Genomic DNA, 8,453 nt, shown 5'->3' with positions numbered 1-8,453 from the left:
AACTCGAGTTATTTGTTATCAGTCTGATTAAGAGCAAGTCTCTACTACTTACTTCCCTTTCAGGAGTCTTGAGAGAAACTTCAGCTGGAAGATCCTGAGGCGAAAGTGAGCTACTTCGATGATCGAACTTCTCAGAGAATAGCACAGTAGAACAGCCTCCTGGAAACAAATAGCAAGATTAGTTTTGAATACTCTTGGACACGGACAAGAAGTAAAAATCAGGACTAAAAAATACAAGAGTTTAGTAAAAAGGAATAATCTGTAAAAATTGGATAATAATAAAGTAAAACATTCACCCAAATAATTTTGTATTGGTTAAAAAACCCACAGCAGCACATAAAGAAAGGAACAAATATGCCTCTAACTAGAGCAAGCCTCAGGCAATTTGAACAAAATAACAGACCCTCTAATGTCCCAGTAGAAGAAGGGTTGATTGATGAATTAGTCACAACAGTAGGGAGTAGCATGGAATCAGTAAGATTACAGCTATAGGAGAATTAGCTATAGAATCCATGCTAAACAACCCACTAGCACTAACCGGGGGTTGGACACACCCCTCGGCTTGGGCAAACACAAGTCCAGCCATCCAAGCATGCCCTCTGGCACCCCTTCTGTTGGGTGGAGAAGTACAGCTAGGCTTCCCAGAGGATCCATATATGGATGAAATTTTTAACATACAAGATCATCCCCCCTCTCTACCCAGGATGAAGAAACAGAAGTATAAAAAAACTAACAAAAATGTACAAAGAAGAAGCTATCCAGAAAGCTATAATCAGATACCTGGATAGATGTGAACTAAGAGGTGTGACGGACAGGTTCAACCTCACACTAAATAACATAGATGAAAACATGAAGCATCTGCCACCCATGTGGGTAATAGAGATGGGTGAATTGATCTTGCAAGGAGCAGCAAGAAGATGCAAGGACTAATGGCAGCAGCCATAAGAGCAAGCACAGTTGAAGTGCGGAAAAAATTATAAGTGAGAAAACTAGACTAAGAAAGACCTACCCTCATTCTCATAGAAGGATCTGTCATGATGCCTACAACAGAGGAAAATTAGCTGCTAAAAAAATAGACAAATTACACCCCCAAGCAACAACCACTACATCCTACAAGAAGGAACACCCCTCATACAGTATATGAAAGATAAAACCAATATGACTATGACACCGGAAGAGAATAATATGGTCCTGGAATGCATGAAAGACATTGGGATAAATTCCAGGAGAGAAACAATAGAATCCCTATGGATGAGAATCAAGTAGAAACAAACATAGAGGAAGAGAGCATAGAACGAAATGAGAACCACACACAGAAAGGGCTCTACCACCCCCACCACCTGACACAGAAAATAATGAAACCAACCAGGTGGAAGTGAATGCCCAACCTAGCACAGAAGGAATAGACACTCCCATAGAAATAAATGCACCACAGGGAGATAGGGAAAGCACCCAGATACCACTCCCTCTGAATCACTCAATCAGAAGCCCAGGCACACTAGAGCTCTTTTTGCCAACCCCGTCTTCTCCTCCCTGCCCATCAGGGTTGAAGGAAAGAGAAGAGGCTTGCAATAACCTACTAGAAAAAGTAGTAGGAGCTGTAGGCCAGTTGGAAAAAGTAATTGCAAACCTGAATGAGAAAATAACAAACATGGAAACTCATAGAAAGGATAACAAGGAGCCAGAAACAGAAAATGAGTGCATAGAGGAAAAAGAAGTGGAAAACAATGAGGAAGCACCCCCTAAGAAAAAGAAAGACCCAGAGACTTGGTTGGCATTCAAAAGATTTGCAAAAAGAAAATCAGAAAAGGAAAGGAAAAACAGAAAAGTACAAGCAAAAAACGGGGAGACACAAAGAGAAAAAGAAATTACCCAGAAAGCCAAGAGCAGTCCCCAGAACCACCACCAGGCCCAAACACTACCAGGCAAAAAAACAACAAACAGCAGCCACACAAAAAAGCCCCTCAACAGAAGAGAAAAGCCCATTATCCCAGGGAACAGAACCATTTCCAAGCACCTCCACAGAAAAGATGGAACACAAACAGAGGGAGGTACCCCCTGACGTGGAGGGAAGCCCCTCAAAATCAGAAATGGAGGATGAACAAAGAATACCAACACAGGTATCACCCCTCCCAGAGATACAATGGGCAACCCCCACAGTGGGCAACTCACCCACAGCCATGGAAACCATATCAGAGACATGGCAGATTCCCCCAAAGAGGAAATTACCACTGGGCCCAAGGGCAAAGAGGAGGAGAACAGTGGCAAGAAGGAGGATACGGCAGATGGGCATGGAACTAATTGTATCAGAAGTTCCCCTAAGCAGAACCCAACTCTCTGTACTCAGTAAAGGGAGATCTTTTGTACCAGGACCTCCACCAAAGAAAGCACTTTTGGAGAACCTGGAAGCTCAATGAATAGATTAAAAGAGCAAATAAACAAAAGATTCACAGACTCCCTTATGCCAAACAATGGAGGAACAGAATGTGAAAGAAACAAAAATATGAGAAAAGCAATACCTCCGCAACTGCCTATGAAACAGAGAGAAAACCCTCCTACCAAAAAACTTCCAGGTTTAGAAACCATGGTGCACTGTGAAACCATGGAAGTAGGAGAAAAAATCCTAAAGGGATGCCACCCCAACATGAGCAAAAAGGAGTTAGCAACCCTTAAGGATTTAGCACATAACCAAGACCTTGTCATTAAAAAAGCAGACAAAGACGGAGCATTGGTAGTCTTGAAAAAAGAAAATTACATAACAATGGGAGAGGCACACCTATCAGATACAGAGACATATATTGCTCTGGATGATCCAAATGAGGCCCTACAAGCTGTAAAGAGGGAAAGTAAGATTTTGGTGAACAGATTTTATACCCTTGATAATTCACAAAACAACAATGGTATAAAGAGGAGTTTTCTAGCAAGCCAAAGAGATGCTTTATTAGAACATGACCCTTCTATCCCACATTGGTACATACTACCAAAAACCCACAAAAAGAAGGACCCAGAAACAGGGCTTTGGCCAGGCAGACCAGTCTTAAGCGGATGCAATGCCCCCACAAGACCAGTAGATAGACTCCTGACCACCTATCTTACCCTCTCTTAGATCTCCTACCAGAAAGACTGCAAGATACCACTGCTTTTTTAAGGAAAATAGACAAGCTGCCAAGTTTCTCACCAGGCACAATAATATTTTCCTTTGACATAGTGTCTCTATCCCCCTCCATCCCTCAGGAGGAGGCCTCATGGGTTGTGGCAAACTTCTATGAAAGGCATTACCCATATGTAAAAGAAAAATTGAAGACAGACTATAATATGATTGCCCCCCCTCCGTACCTTATAAAGGAAGGAATAGACCATGTCTTACAAGGCACCCTCTTAAGATTCAATAATAATTTCTATAGGCAAGGCAAAGGCACAGCAATAGGAGCTTCAGTCTCAGTTGCAATTGCAGAAATCTTTGTACATGCAAGCATAGAAATGAAGAGGAAAAAGTTGGTGACTCAGCCATCAGTCTTCTATAGATACATAGATGACATTTTTGGCATATTCACAGGCACAGAGGCTGAACTCCTAGAATATCATGAGGAACTAAATAAGATACACCCTGATCTGAAATTTACAGTGGAATATAGTAAGAAAGAGCTCCCATTCCTAGACACTATGGTGTATCTGGATGACCAAGGAAATGTGCAAACCACAGTGTACCACAAACCATCAAACACTCATCAATATCTGCACTTCCAATCCTGTCATCCCCCAAGCCTCAAAAAATCACTGCCGTACTCACAAGCATTAAGGATAAAAAGAATAGTGAGTGAGCCACAAAGACTAGGTGAAGCTTTGAGAGACATGGTGCAATTTTTTAAGAAAAGAGGATATTGCAATAGAACACTAGGATCAGCTCTAGATAGAATTAGTAAAGAGAATAGAGAAAACCTATTAGAAAGAAAGGATAGACCAGCAGTAGGTCGCCTTATTTTTCCTATGCTATACTCTCCTTCACTACAAAATGTTCTGAACCACTCCCTGAAAGAAATATGGGAATGGATAATAGAAAATGCAGGAGAAACACCGTGGGAAAGAAAATTTACAGGCCCCCACCCCATGATAGCTTGGAGAAGAGGAAAAACCATAGCTGATCACTTAGTCAGAGCCCAATTTCCTAGACCTCAAAGAGGTCTAAAGAAAATAAATGAACATCATAAATAACAAAAATTAGAAAAATATACTGGATACCATAAAGATATATATCTCACAAATATATGAACAAATAAACATATGCAATAAAACTATGCAAATAACAAGGCAGGAAATAAAATAGCGATATAAAAATAACAAGAAAATATTTACTTTTACAAAAAAATAATACCTAAAGAAAAATCAGACATAAATGAACAGGTAAAAATCGATATGGGCACCTAAACACAAGAATAAAATTATAGATGTAAGAAAAAATTATATATAAACTCCAAGGCAACAAACGGAAAAAAGCTATGAATACAACAAATAATTGGATATGAAACAAATAATAAAAACATTAACACAAAAGAAAGAGAAAGAAAATATAAAACCTGAATTTTGTTTTAAAAAAATATAACCATATTGGCATTTCGACAAAAAACTAAATATAAATAATTATAAAAACAATAGAGCAAGAGAGTAAGGAGTGCATTCTAGACAGCCTACAAGGAGAGGAACTGGGAGAGGCACCCCACATCCCACAGACTCCTGCCTCCTACACCCTCCTACAACAGCAATAAGATATCTAAAAGCTATAGATAATCACCAAAATAATAAAGAAAGATGATAATTTAAAAGATCTAGAAACAAAACAATTTACAAATATTAAAAGAGCCGCCCAATTACCCTAGAGAGGAAGATCCCCAATTCCTCAAAGATAAAATGAAGCTATGTAAATCTTGCCTTAAATAAAACAAATAAATGAGTAGATTAAAGATAAATAAAGGAAAAATAACATAGAATAGATTAAAAAATATCAAAAAGGAAAAATAACATCTGAATATAAAGGAAGTGGAAAATGAATTGAACATTTTCAAAACATCCCAAATAAAATTAAGTTAACCAATTATATCTGAAGATATAAAGACAAAAGTCCAAATGATAACTTAAAAAGGAATGAAAAGTATATAGATTTAGATTAAGAAAGAAGTCCCCCCCAAAAAAAACGAAGAGAAAAGATGAATTGTTTAAAAACGAAGATAAAGGCGAAATGGTTAAACCAACATATATTAACAATCGAAAAAGGAAAGATCAAAATATAGTATTTGCAAAGACAACAAATATACTATATATATACTAAAATTGTATATAAAAGAGAAAGAAAATATTTGCTGGATTTTATCTAAAAATAGATGTATATATGTATATACTCAGTAAGATAAGGCCTAGTAGCATAGAATCCTAGTTCCCTGGGCTTCCATACCAGTAGGGTGAGTTTTTCACCTGAAGCCAGTATAAATAAGCCCTTTTGCTACTTTTTCTGAGTATTAAGGTTTCACCCTTTCCACAGGCGAGTTGTATCTTCACTTTTAGTCCTCAGTCAAGGTTCTTATATTTTTCTATCTCCAACTAATAAAACTTTTAGTAATTTCTTTTTTTCGAGTTCTTTCAGGAATCGGGCAGTTGCGACAGGACAACCAAAGTAAGGACCCTAACCTAACCTAACCTAACCTAACCTAACCTAACCTAACCTAACCTAACCTAACCTAACCTAACCAAACCTAACCTAACCTAACCTAACCTAACCTAACCTAACCTAACCTAACCTAACCTAACCTAACCTAACCTAACCTAACCTAACCTAACCTAACCTAACCTAACCTAACCTAACCTAACCTAACCTAACCTAAACTAAACTTAACTAACCTAACCTAACCTAACCTAACTTACCTTAACCTAACCTAACCTAACCTAACCTAACCTAACCTAACCTAACCTAACCTAACCTAACCTAACCTAACCCTAACCTAACCTAACCTAACCTAACCTAACCTAACCTAACCTAACCTAACCTAACCTAACCTAACCTAACCTAACCTAACCTAACCTAACCTAACCTAACCTAACCTAACCTAACCTAACCTAACCTAACCTAACCTAACCTAACCTAACCTAACCTAACCTAACCTAACCTAACCTACTATAATTTAACCTAACCTAACCTAACCTAACCTACTATAATCTAACCTAACCTAACCTAACCTAACCTACTATAATTTAACCTAACCTAACCTAACCTAACCTACTATAACCTAACCTAACCTAACCTAACCTAACCTAACCTAACCTAACCTTAGCTGGTGAGAAAAAATGGACGTCCATTTTTTAATACGAATAAATAAGTTCTAAAGCGTTATAAAATTAAAAACCATAACTTGTTATAGTCCTTTTTTTTAATAAATCAACATATTCCTCCATCAAGGGTTAATACTCATTTTCGGAAGCGCTGATGCCAGCTTCCAAGTCAGTCTGAATAAAAAGAATCTTTAGCTGGTGAGAAAAAATGGACGGTCCATTTTTTTTATACACAATTGCGAAAGCGCTGAAGCCAGCCCCCCCCCCAAGTCTGTCTGAGAAAAAATAGACGGTCCATTTTATAAGATGTTAAAAAAAAATTATGAAAATGAAAACAAAATTTGAATTTCTTTTTATGTTTTATTATCAAACAATTGATGCTGTAAACACTATATCTCACTTTATCCACTGTCACTATAGATGCTTAATCTCACCTTATCCACCGTTGCTCTAACTTGCTACAGAGTGACTCCTTTGGTGCAGCAGGGTTACAGAGGAGTGGAGGATGGACTTGATGATCAGCTGTGGAGGGGGGGGGAGGAGAGAGAGAGAGAGAGAGAGCTGCAGGTATAGGGCTAACTGCTTTCGAGTATCACCTGCGGTCGCGGTACAAGAAGGTACTGCGTGATAGAAAGTGGGAGATTGAGTTCCTCGATTCGCGAGAGTTGCTGTTTTCCAACCGCCTGTCGTATCACATACCGGCACAAGTCCATCAGTGGCAGGGGTTCCGGATCTAGACCGCCTATGTATCTGATTGTAATCTCGCAATGACCCCACACTGCCGAGACAATAGGATACAGCTTCTTGCCTTTCAACCCTCGGAACGCTACCCCCAGGTACTGATTTTCCACAACAAATGCCAAAGTGCCTTCGTCCATGTCGAGAACAACATAGAATTTATCTGGTACGACAAAAGTCTCGTTATTGTTTAATAGAGAAGGATATGTAATGCCTGAGACGTCCTGCTTAGCATTGTGGTACAACTTATTTCGTCCTAAATCCCAGCCCCATGACTGATCATTGATGCCCACCAAACCCTGGTAGCCATGAGAATGTAAAGGAGCTTTTGCTGTTGCTACTCCAACTACTGCGTGAGTCCCACGTTGCCGGGTGGACCAGTTGATCTCCCACACATGAAGACCCCTCGTATATCCTACTCGCCCTCGAATACAGTCTGTACTACGGATTACTGGATACCGATGGAACGTCATCTTGTCGTCCTCCTTGACGAAGATGTTCATCGACCTATCATCGGCATTCCACGCGTGCTCGAGAGACGTATCTCGAGAGACGGGAGGCATGTCGAGGAGGAGGTCCAGCCGTTTGGGCCTAGCATAGTCGAGGGACACGGCTAACTCCCGGATCAGGCGAGTTTGTAGAGACCCACCCTCCTTAACCCCCATAATCATCGTGAGCTATGGCACTGGTTGGAGTGGTGGTGGTAGTGGTAGTGGTAGTGGTAGTGGTAGTGGTGGTTGTAGTGGTAGTTGTAGTGGTAGTAGTGGTGGTGGTGATGATGGTGGTGAGGTGCAGTGGCGGTAGCAGCAGCGACGGCGTCAGCCGAGGACCTAGTCGAATATGGTGGGCGTTGGCGTCAACTTCGTGGTGGCTCTAGTGGCCTGTTGATGTTGTTGGCGGCAAGGTTATTGTATGCGTTGTCGTGTTGTTGGTTGGTGTCTACTCCACATAATTACCATAAACATTTGACAAATTAAGTCAATCCTTCTTTCTCTGCGAGATCACTGTCTCCACCCGCGCGCGCGCAACACACATACACGCGCGCACACAAAATACACTAAGTGCATAGCGAGCTCCCGCTGGCAGCCGCCTTCGGAACCTCTTTGCACTCACGCACGCACGCACGCACGCACGCACGCACGCACACACACATACACACTGGAGACCGCTGCCAACAGGCCCTGATGTACAGAATGCGTAGAGATATTGAGTATATCTGCTACTGGTTTAGTAGTTATTTGCCATAATCTGACATAAATAGGTTACCACTGTAAGACTAGGCTTTGTCTTTTTTTTTGGCTTTTTATACCATTTTATCTATTTATGAATTGTAGATGGATGGCAACCGAGCAGCTTTATACGTTACATATTCTTTTAAACTGCAAGACAACCGGATG

The 8,453-nt window shown here is 40.3% G+C and overlaps 1 pseudogene across 1 annotated transcript; it reads right to left on the bottom strand.

Annotated features, from left to right (window-relative positions):
* Positions 1-6,337: 6,337 nt before the first annotated feature.
* LOC147466350 (protein gustavus pseudogene) lies at positions 6,338-7,777 on the bottom strand (annotated as a pseudogene). Its single transcript, XR_015190909.1, has one exon. The product of XR_015190909.1 is annotated as a protein gustavus pseudogene (transcript).
* Between the last annotated feature and the right edge of the window lie 676 nt (positions 7,778-8,453).

The sequence above is a fragment of the Penaeus japonicus genome, unplaced genomic scaffold (genome assembly GCF_977035675.1).
Source record: "Penaeus japonicus unplaced genomic scaffold, GWHDUDI00000001_assembly GWHDUDI00001575, whole genome shotgun sequence".
Taxonomy (NCBI): Eukaryota; Metazoa; Arthropoda; class Malacostraca; order Decapoda; family Penaeidae; genus Penaeus; species Penaeus japonicus.
This window is presented reverse-complemented; position numbering and strand designations above follow the sequence as displayed.